Source organism: Malurus melanocephalus, unplaced genomic scaffold (assembly GCF_030028575.1).
Source record: "Malurus melanocephalus ecotype Western Australia unplaced genomic scaffold, MMel_1.1 scaffold_39, whole genome shotgun sequence".
NCBI classification, from domain to species: domain Eukaryota; kingdom Metazoa; phylum Chordata; class Aves; order Passeriformes; family Maluridae; genus Malurus; species Malurus melanocephalus.
The window spans coordinates 1,960,599-1,971,070 of NW_026623271.1; positions in this window are offsets into that span (position 1 = coordinate 1,960,599).

Genomic DNA, 10,472 nt, shown 5'->3' on the forward strand with positions numbered 1-10,472 from the left:
TGAAAAAACTACCAGGCTCCCATGTCTGCMCTGAGCTTCTCTTGGGGAAATCTCAGTTCCTCCATGTCTCAGTGTCACCAKTTTTAAGGTGAGACAGTATCAGCTGGCCCAGGACAGGCAGCAGGCTCAGGGTGTGACAGGGYTGGATGCTGGGCAGTGCTGCCAAGCTCTCTGTACACTGATGATGTGAAAAGGTCTGTGTTGGARTCTGCATCATTCCAGTGCCTGGTGAGTGGATCATAGGGCTCCCCCACAGATGCTGAGCTCCAGATCAGGGCTTTCTGGCCAAGATACACCCTCATTTTGTGATATCTTAAAGATTTCCAGTGCCAGAAACTCTTTTTTTTTCTCTTCAAGAGAGTCACGGCAGAGGTGTCTCCCTGTGAAGGAACATCAGCTGTGAAGAGGTCTYCTCCCATCCATCTCTTCAATAAGCTGAGCAGATCAAGCTCTGGAACTCCAGCGAGCCCCCTGCTCAGTCTTCCACACCTTGGTAACCTCTCATGGGGCATTTTCAGAGAACAGCATCCCCAGCAGATGTGGGTCCTCCCATTYTATGTATGACACAATGGATGACAGTGTGAAGAGACACAATGCTCATCAAACTGAACAGGCTCTTGGAGAGCTGCCACAGAGGGAGGGGATGAACCTGTGAAAGCCTCTTAAAATGCACTCCTGGGTCATTATGTGTTCACTCTTAAGAGGTTTAAAGAATTCTGATGGGTGTTTATCGAGTGGGAACAAATCTTAGGTGGTACCTGTAGAGCCCTCATCATCTTTACATTTATTCTGTTTTCTCAAAGTTCATCTGAAGCCGCCTGTGATATCCCAGCTCCTCACAGAGGACCTCAGTAACTCCAGTGCAGCCCCATTGCTCAACTTCATATATCCAAATATGAACTTCTGTCAGTCAATAATAGCTCCTTCTACATAAAAACGTGAACAGCCTGAGTGCCTRTGTGTCCCTGCAGCCTCTGTCCTGCCCCTGGTCCATGAAATTGAACTGTCAAGGTGGCTGCTGCACCATGAGCTTCTCTCTGAGATAATTCTGTTATTTGGAAGAAATCCTCAGGGCTGTGGGTTTCTTTGTCTCCAAAATCCTTCCTGAAAGGACGTGTGACACAAGAACACATGACACCGTCTAGTGTCCCTAAGGAGGAGGCAGGTGATGTCTCCAAATGACCTGGGGAGCCTTGGTAACTCACAAATCCTCCCCCTCTTGCTCTCAGGCAGGGCTGGGGGCACAGCATTGTCTCTGCTGCTTCGTGGTCACAAGAGCCTTTATCAGCTGTCACAGGGGGCTCGAGGYGCTGCTCCTGGCAACACTATCTGGCTATTTCTTGGCCTTTCCTTGCTCCTCCTTCCAGTAAGATAAGAGGAAAGGAGTTATCTTTATTAGCTGTACACACAGACTTAATTCCTCCCTGCAGATCTGGAAATCCTGTGTTTCCAGGCACGGGTGCTGCTCCCACCCTGCTGCAGGTGCAGCAGCAGCAGTTGGGTGRGCTCTGCTGAGTGACCAACTCTGCCTGTCCACTGTGCCACCCTCCTCGCTGAGTGACCAGCCAGAGCACCCAGGCTTGGGACAGAGACCAGGGGCCATCTGACCTGGAGGCTCCCAATGGGATTTTTGCTGCAGAAGGTACGGCACAGGTACCTRTGTCCAAGTGTGAGATAAACACAGCTTTTTTTTTTAGGCAGGAGAAATGGAAAACTCCTCTCAGCCTGCAGCTGCCTTTGCCTTTGCCCTGTTCTGGCTGCACATCTGCAGCTCTCCTGCAGCTGATTGCCCATRTCCCACCCAGGGAGTGGCCCAGGGAAGCATTTCCTTGGTGAAGCCAGAGCAGCTACATCCACCTGCCAGCAGCCTGGCCCAAAACTAAAGGGTGTTTGTCAAATATTTGAGAAGCCTTGAAGGAAAGCAGATATAGAAATGCAAAGGATAGTATTTTTTTTTCTTTTTCCCTTTGGCAAATGGCCTAGAAAATTAACAAAAAAAAAAGAGACAGAAATGCCAGAAAGTAAACCACCTACTGTTGACTCCTGGAGATCAACCAGAACATTGTTCCAAGAAGCAGAATGCTGCTGTCATTTCTCCTGGAAGTGAAGAGAGCATCGCCCAGTACTGGGGAGGGGGATGAGGGAGAGAGAAATGAGTGGCTCAGACAGGCCTCTCAAAGGGGAGTCAAGGTAGAGCCTCCAAATGTGTTTGGCAGGGAGCAGAACAAAGCACGATGTCACGTATTTAGAAAAATCATCGCTGCGGGAAGTTAATGTGGCTTCAGAGACACTTGYGACATTCAGCAGGTTACAATAGTTTGTTGTGGATCATTATGACTCCCACTCCTGAGGAAAGATCTCTGGGTATGAGTCATGGGGACCCTGCCTGGCTGTGTTATTCTGCCCCATGGCACCCTATTGTCTATTGTATTTTCTTCTCCCCACACCAAAAATGCAGACTTTCAAGTATACACTCCCTGGCACACACAGCAAGGACTGAACCAGAGGGGCTGCAGCTTGCTYCTGGTACTCCTTGTGCTGTTTTCATTTCATTTTTGCAATTTTAGTTATTTTGAGTATAATAAATCAGTTTTAAGCAAGATGCATCTGTTTGATTTAGTATCATTTTGTGCTTACTAAAGCCCAGCCCTGTCATTAATAAAATCAACTTCAGGCTCAGAAAAATTTGACCTTTCATGTGGGTAATACAAGGTTACAATATTTGGTTTCTCCCTCTTTTGAAGATTATTGGCCAACAAAACATAATCCTAGGGAAAGAAATGCAAAATGTGCTTGTGGGCTTTGGCACAGCTGCCAGAACAAGTCCTGCAGCGGCCCCTGCCCTGCTCTGCCCTGCCCCTGTGCTGCTGCTAACATCTCTGAGTTCTCCAAAACAGGGCTGATTCAGCACCTACATCTCTGCTGCTCCACCCCTGTGCCCCAGCTTGAGCTGACTTGGGCAGATATTTTCTGCTGCTGACACCATTAGAGCAGCAGTAACCTCTGGCAGGCAGGTGGGAGACAGCTCCATCTTCACCGCCGTCGCTGTTTGCTTCACTGCCCATGAGCCGAAGCCCTGAGGAGCTGAAGCTCCATTTGCAGCTGTGGAAAGTCAGCAATTCACCTTTCTCATATTCTTTAGGGATAAAACAACAAAAGCAACAAAAGATTTAATATAGCAACGTGCTAAGGGAGTTGGATTGTGGAAATCACGTATCCAATAACTCACTGGCCAGTAGCRGGAACTATTGATGGCATCTTTACTCATCACAGTCAGCTGAATTAAATTTCCTTAACGGCCACTTCCCAGCCACAATCGCCACTTTATTTCTTTGTGTTTTCACGCAGCTCACCTGCTGAGAGGATGTTACCCATCTGCCTTCGTGCTGCTGGGTAGAGGATGCTCCCAGGTGGCGGAGGAACGCTGTATCTCATYGCTGCCCTCCGTTACAGTGACACACATAACAAAACCATTGATGAATTGTATTCTTCCTGCAGGCTACCGGGTCTGTGAAGGATCAAAGTAAAAGTACATCTCCATAACTCCTGGTGCTTAAGGAAAGTAATAAATAACGGCAATGCTGTGGCTGTGTATAGGTTCTGCRCCCAGGGACAAAGCATTTCACAAACGCAGTTAAGGAATGTTATTCATATTTTATACAAAGGGGAACTTACAACACAGACAATAGGTAATATTTTTCGTTCGATGTGCCCAATGTATTGGAACAAAAGCTATTTTGGTAATATCACATTTGGCACAGCTCTGCAACATGCACTTCAGTGTACAGCTCCAGAGCTTTTCCTACTGCGAGTTATGACTCCTCTGAGCAAAATTTCTGGGTTCAGCACTACRACTGGAGGCACATCAATGCTCTTGTACACTGGTATGAACATGTTGCAGTAAATTACTTACTGGGTGAATAAGGCCCTTTCAAGCCCCTGTGTAGGCTCAAACATTGGGACTGCCCAGCCTGAACAGCCTGATACACATAGGGAGGAGAAAAGTTCTGTACACATAAAAATAATCATTTAATAACAAAGTTCTGTTGATTACAAGTTCAGGCTGGGGTTGCTGGTCCATGATTTGGGGCACACTGCCTTGGCCTTTTCACCTGACCTTGGCCTCAATAACTGTTTGTGGAGCAAGATGATGAGGAGCATCAGCCCCCAAAATGTGTGTGCAGCTTTTGGGGCTCATGTCAATTGGCTCAGGGCATGCTCAAAGGACATCATGTGCAGGGGGACTTGGCAACCCAGTGACTAGTGCGGGAAGCTGGAGGCAGGGGAAGAAACTGCAGGGGATGACTTTGTTCTTTGTTTGAAATAGTACTTTTCCCACTCTGATTAAACTGCACTGCAGTTCATTAACTATTCAGGTGTTGTCTGCTCTTTACAGAAGGAAACATGAGATGACAGACTATTTAACAAGTTCATTTTGAGTACAAATTGTGTTTAAGGCAGGAAAAAATATTACCTCATGCAAAACTTGGGTCKGTGTAATTGCAGGTCTGACTGCTCCGAAGATGAAAAACCTCTTTCTTAATTCAAGGCAAATGTAGCAGAAATAATGTTTAGAAGAAAGGTGCAAGTAGGTACACACCAGGGAGTGCAATTTTAATATCCTGAGTACAAGGTTTTTAAAGTCTTTTTCTGACCCGCATTAACACACTTGCTTACATTTCATTTGCCACATTCATCCTTGTCSGTTTCTTGTTCCCCTCTGTAATTTGTTTGCCTGTGTTTACTCATGTTTGCCTCTAGCCCTGGTGCTCTTGGCCCAGTTCATGTGTCCTTGGAGGCCCAGCACTGACCCTGTGAGAGCTGCACGATGAGGTCCAGCTTAATCCTGCACGGGCAAATCTCTTGTGGTTCCTCCAGAGGCTGCCAACATGGGGGCTTCTTCATACCAGGAGGATACACTGGTGATGCAGCCTCTGGGAACCTGCCCTCAAAAATAGGCAACGAGACCAGGAGGCCATTAATCAGAAGGCAGAAGGTAACTTCTGACAWGCCCTGAAATTCAGGGCTGCTCCACATGTGATGCTCCTGAGCACTCCCAGGTCTGGGGTCTGTCCTGGCAGCATCTCAGTCCTGCTCCAGGGCACTGTGGACCCTYCCTGGGCTGGGCCAGGCTTCTGCAGGAGCCAAAAGCCTCCTGTGAGGTGTCTGACCTGCCATTCGTACATGGATTCCAGCACTGTGATGAGTCTCAACCCTCTCCTCTGCGCTCTGCCGGCTGGGTGTCGGGTGCTCGTTCCAGCAAAAACATCTTTGCTCAGGCAATGTTCCCACAGGGGGCAGGATCTGCAAGGGAAGAGGGCTGAGGYTCCCAGACACCCTGTGCCAAAACACTTTGGTTTGTGCTTTTACCATCCAGGCTTCTGAGCCTGGGACTCTGCAGATCTGGGCACCCTCCTCACCCCTGACTCGCGGAGCAGRCAGGAGAAYTCCAGCTCTGCTGATCTTTTCYCAATATTGACCTCCATCCACATGGSRCAGCCACCAGGATGGGGGGTGAGCTTTGGGAGGGAAAGRCACAGCCCAGCCAGGAATTCAGATAAAATCAACCACCTGTGAYCCTCCCAACTTGGCTCAGTGACCACAAACACCACTGCTGAGCATGGCTGAACCAAGASCTGCTGCCCAGGCTGGGTCTTGTCAGTCTGCTTGGCTCCTCCATCCTCTACACCCACCTGCCTTCCTGGTTTGAGCTCACTCTCACCCTTCTGCCAAGCTCTGCAGAGGGGTCCCGAGCACCCCATGAACAAACTGCAGAGGAAACTTCTTGAAAAGTTGAAAACCTGATGATTAGCTGCAATATTCCTTGTTGTAGTCACTCGATTTTGTGCTGTTTACTGAGTCTCACGTATCTCCTGATTCAATGTTTTGTAAATTTAGCTTTCTCCAGCTTCAGCTGATGTGTGGATGCAGACACTCTTGGATGCTATTTATTCCACAAGTGAGAAATGACTTGATAATTTATGGGTTGTTAACCCAAAGTTGTACAGGTTTTTACCTCAGGGAGAGAATAAATACATGTCTCATTTCAACACATTTTAGACAATGTGCTCCTTTTTAATGGCTTCCTTTGATTTTACTCCGAAATATGTAGACACATCCTCCTAGGATTCTCATGTGGAAGCTTCATGCTGTTCTGTCAGKTTGCATATTTTCCCCCTGAATTTCTTAAAGAAGATCTCGCTTATCTGAATTACAAAGATGTTAACGTCGTGTTGTCACTGTGAATATGGAGTTTAGGCAAAGGTTTTATTCTTATTAAGAAATGGRAGAGCTGGAGGATAATTACTGAATTGTCAATGTGAAACTTATAGATGTTTAAAATTAATCAGAACATATTTATTTATTTATAGATGTTGAAATTAGAACATGCTTTAACCTGCAAGTAAAAGAATTTGCACAAACAGCTGTGAGGTGTAGCTGAGATTATGTGCACACTATTTGTACCCTAAAATGAGAATATAGCWATAATGGATATGGATTGGTGTGGAGGTGGAGGAAATTTTAGGCAATGGCATTTGACATTACAGTTCAAGGATGGAAAAGATTTATTGATCCRTGAGTTAAAGAGTGACCCTGGTTTCACCTCTTGTTAGTGCTCTGTAGGTTGCATTTAAGACTGTACCATARTGAATCCTTAGGCTCCAATAAATGTAAATCTGTCCCTCGATAGATCACAGAGGAGCAAAATCTCATAAGAAGATGTTTAGCTTCACCACCTGTTTAATTTAGAGAGTATTTTCATCAGATTAGGGCCAGTTTTGTAGGGCTCATCCATTTTCACTTTCCTGATAACATAATTTATTTTGATCTATAGGGACCTCCCAGGCCAATACTTGTAAACAGTGACTGAAGTCACAAGTCAACACCAACACACAAGATGTCAAAYTGGACAGGAAGTTTTATTGTGCCACTGGGCTCAGCTTTGCATTGCTAAGGTAATTATTAAACCAGGGATAAACAGGACTTTGATCCCATGTGTGTTTTTAAACAATTGGTAACAGTTGCTTTTACAGAGATGCCATTTTGAAAAGCCATTCTCCATCGGAATTCACTCTGTCAACATGTAAGGTGTCCAGTGCAGGGTTTAGCAAAGCAAACCAGCCCCTAGCAAAGGTGGCATGGGGTGATGTAAGGAGCTGCAACAAACAGCTGCACCTTGGCAGAGAGCAGCAGTTCCTTAAAGGTGATAACAACGGACCAAAGCAATTGGGTGTGCATAAACCTGCACCTGATGGGCAGGGCAGTGAGGAGCAGCACTGACTCCTTCCCTCTCAGCCTGCTTTGCTGCACTGGGTAGCTTGGAGCACAGGAAGGCAAATAGTCAAAGCACAGCTGCAAACCCAGCACATGAAGGCTAAAGAGGGATAACCTAATTTGTTCATTTATTCTTTCACTTAATTAAAGAAATTTTTCCTATGAATTCATGATAGAAATAATTTCCARCAATGTGCTGGAGTAAAATTATATTTTCTCGGCTAATAAAATTTTCTGGAAGTATGTAATTACACAGCTCCTGTATTTGAATAATAAGATGTACTGCAAGGTGGTGTGTCTTATGACTATGTAAATTTAAAGCCCTAAATATTTCATACTAGTTGTAAAATAACACARTGTAATCAAAAAGCATGCCATAGCTGGAAAGGATGGGCTAGACAAGATGATAAAAACTCATCCGTTTGCCTGGCACTGTCAGTTGGCTGCTACCTGTCTACCTTTCTTGAGATCTCTCAGGTAATTTATGGCAGATTTCACTGCTATTCTTTGTTACCCATCCCCATAGGTGCAGACATTAATGTATCCACAAGCCATCCTGCTTTCTGCACCTGGAGAGCCTCTTGGAGGAGAATGTCATGGGAGACAGCCCTGAGGCCTGRAAGAGAATTCCCCAAATCAATGCTGAAATACAACTGGTAGCTTGAAATAATAATCAGTGAAGTAAATGTCCTCTTATTTACAGTGATAAAAAATAGAAAGAAATCTGCAGAGAAAATCTGCAAGGAAATAGCTGGTGAAACCTCGGCATGCTGGCTAGGCTGCTTCYTAATAGCTTCTCTGTATCACCTCCAGCAAATGGATATCTACARTGGTGTCGTTTATTGTTGATGACTGATAAAGGGATTACTGCTGCCACATCCAAGAAGTATGGCATCCCAAATAGCATCGTTTCATGCTGAAGACATTATTATCACATCCTGTCTTTGCGTACTGTTCAACCARTTATCTGTGCAGGACTCAGTGTAGAGCTCTGAGACTTTATAGGATATTATCATGTTATATGAAATTCGGGCTGCTGTAGCTATAAATCAAGAGGACACCTTGTATGGTGGCTGGTTCTCCTTGGAACAGCATCCTAAGCAGAGGCTCTGTTCTCTGAAAGATTAGAGCATGACTTTTAAAAAAAAAATGTTGGCAATGAATTTAAAGTTCATGGAAAGGGCAGGTTTGATAGCTTTGGTGTTGTCTGTTKAGCAGTCTCATATGTACAGCATGTGGGGAGAATAAACTTGTCCACAACTCCTTAAAGAGATACCCCAAACATGAATACAGAATCCCCCCTTTGGAAGACTAAGGGGATAATTAATTCCAAATAATAATTTTGAATATCATAATCTCTATAGCCACTAGCTAGAAAGTACCCAAGCTATGTCACTGACCAAGGCCAAGGAATATCCATGTACAGGGAAACAGTAGGGGCTGGATATATTTAAGGTTTGGTTTTGGGAGCTTCTGAACTGATCCTAATGGTTTGTGGCTACCGAAGCACACCCTTCCCTGTCTCTGTCAACCATTCCTGAGACCTGGCAGAAAGCTCTCCAGTTTTTGGCTGAGCTAGTTTCAGGGTCTCAGTGGGGCAAGATCAGCTCCAAACTGGCACAAGAGGGCATGGGGCTGAGGGGAGACCATTGACAAAAGGAGATAACTCACTGAGCCTTGTGGGACCGAGCCCTTTCACAGAGGGGAGTGGGGAAGGATGGCAGATGCTCAGCTGGGGCTTTGCTGTCCAGACACTGAGGATCAGGGGCTCTGAGTCTGTGGGTGCCCTCAGGAGCTGGTATTGCCTCGGGCACTGTGTATTTAGTACCACAGCTCTCACTTGAACCCTTCTCTTGTGKTCCTTCCCCAGCAGGAGTAAAAACTGCATTTGTTGAACACAGGAAGTTGGTTTATCCTTGATGGAGAAACTACAGCTGGAAGAGAAACACCACCTCCAAAATCCAGCTATAAAGTTCTGCCAAATGCAAAATTTGGAGTAATGGCAGTTGAGTACCAAAGGTGACAATCAGAGAGCTTTGTTCAGCTCTGCACAGCTGGTCTGAGCTTTTCAACCTGCCCCAGTTAGAGCCTCAGCTGGGGCCGTCTCTGCTGGGCTGTTGACTGTGAACATCTGAACAAATATCTTGTGTCTTTTGCTGACAGGAGACCGTGGTATTCACAGGCCAACTGCACCAGGGCACACAAAGGAGATTGGGGTCGAACATTAAGATGTATTTATATAAACCGATCCCTAATTGAGCAGTGAAAAGGTCAATTCCATTTCCAGGGATCAAGAGGCAGAGGTGRTCTCTCCTATCATTTACCTCAGGTGGCCCCCTTCAAAACCCGCTGGAGTCAGAGAAAGTCTTTGGATCTTCCCCTCAAACGCTATTAATCCTCAGAATTTAAAAAACTTATAATGAGAGATCAAAGCTAAAATTTCAGCAACAATGAACTAATCCTCYTGATAACCAAATACGCTTAGTAGCCAACCCTAGGAAGTTAGGTTGAAGCAGCAGGTTTTCCTACAGACTCCTCATCTGTGCTTTATTTTTTCACAAAGAAACGTATTAAATTAATTGAAGAGACCAACTTTTGCACTCCCCAGGCCTTCTATTTCACCTGTGTTTTAAAAAATAGATYTGAGAGGGAAAACAGCAGATTGTAGGTTTGCACTAGGTTTAAGAATTCTTCTATGCTTCTCCTTGGAACACCCAAAAACAAGGGGAAAGGGAGAAAAAAATTATGTTAAGGACCTAGCAAGTTAAAAACCAAGAAGTTTATAAGAAAAAGCAGACTGACGCAGTTTATCATTTAGAATTGACTYGATACACATAGGGAGGAGWAAWGTTCTGWACACATAAAAATAATMATTTAATAACAAAGTTCTGTTGATTACAAGTTAGGGCTTTAAAATGCCCACTGACTATAAAGGCTTGTAATGTTTCAGCAGGTTATTGCCTCTGAGATGTGTTGCCACTTCATTACACATTTTCACATTGTTCAAAAGCCTACAATGCTAAAGATGTGCTTTCTTCTGCCTGAAATAATGCTTGARACTTGAGTGAGGGGGTGAATGTATGGCATATACTGCTCATGAATAAAAGATATTCACAGTTAAGCAATCTACAGTGTTCCTCTCTTAGGGGATTAACTCCATTTACCAGAAAATCTTAAAGAATAATTTTTAAAGACTT